We start from the raw sequence: 1,397 nt of genomic DNA, 5'->3' as shown, positions 1-1,397 counted from the left end.
CTTGGAGAAGGAAGGAGTTGTGGGAAAGGCTGGATAGAGTTTTGGCTAATGACGACTAGATCCAACAATTCTTGCAGACATCTGTTACCCATTTAAGCCTTGTTGGATCTGACCACTGGCCTTTACTGATAAATATTGGGAATAAGATGGCTAACCAGAAAAGCTCTTTCAGATACTTGAATGTTTGGTCTTAGAATTTAACTTTCTTGAATATTATTAAAGATCAGTGGAAGAAAGACCTTCACACTGACCCTTTTATCAACCTTTGGCTTAATCAGAAGAGGTTTGCTAAAGCCCTTAAGTAGTGGAGCTGAAATACCTTTGGAGACCTCCTACTGATTGTTGATAAGGCAGAAAAGGAGGTAACTGAGCTGGAGGAAGAGCATAGCAAAGGAAGGATTGATGAGGTTGTTCTCCTTGAGGCTAATGAAAGACTTTTAAATGCCATCCAGTGGCAGGATCACTTCCTTCAATAAAAGGCTGCAAAAACTAAATTTGCTGATGGAGGTAGGAATACTAAAATCTACCATGCCTGTATCAAATACCGAAGGAAATGTAACACTATCCACTCTATCAAAGATCATAATGGTACTTGGCTTAGGAGGGATGAGGAAATTGCTGATAGTGTTGTGCAGTATTGCCAAAGCCTAATGAATGAGACCACTGGGGAAAGAGAACAAATTGATAGAAATTTGTTCATAGACAACAAGAAGGTCACTACTAGTATGAATTTAAATGAAATCCCTGATGAGGAAGAGATAAAGGCTGCTTTGAATTCTATTGATAGTTCCAAATCAGCTGGACCTGATGGGTTTACTTCTCATTTCTATAAGAAGGCTTGAGAGGTCATCAAGGAAGAGGTGATCATAGTTATTCAACACTTTTTCAAAGGAAAATCACTCCCTAACTATTTCAGTGCCTCTACTATTGTCTTTATCCCAAAGACCTCTATCAAGGATAGCTGGAGCAGTACAGAACTCTGAGTTTAAACAATGTCATAAGTAAGATGATAATTAAAACCATTGTTAACAGGCTTCAGCCTGTTTTACCTCACCTTGTCAGCATCAACCAAGCTGACTTTGTTAAAGGCAGAAGTATTGGGGATAACATCCTTCTGGCTTAAGAACTTCTGCAGGATTTGGAGAAACCTTGCAGAAGGGGTAATGCAATCCTTAAGCTTGATCTAATGAAGCCTTATGACATGGTTAACTGGGATTTCATCATTTGATGTTTGGAGGATAGAAGCTTTTCCAGGGATTGCTGCAAGATGATTAAAAGATGGCTGGAGGATAAAACACAAGACCCTGAATACTAAATATAAAGAAAATAAAATTCTTACCATTCAAAATTTATCTCTACATAAGTACAAGGGGACCCTTTGTCCCCCACCATTTTCA

The sequence above is a fragment of the Phalaenopsis equestris genome, unplaced genomic scaffold (genome assembly GCF_001263595.1).
Source record: "Phalaenopsis equestris unplaced genomic scaffold, ASM126359v1 Scaffold208104, whole genome shotgun sequence".
NCBI lineage: Eukaryota > Viridiplantae > Streptophyta > Magnoliopsida > Asparagales > Orchidaceae > Phalaenopsis > Phalaenopsis equestris.
This window is presented reverse-complemented; position numbering follows the sequence as displayed.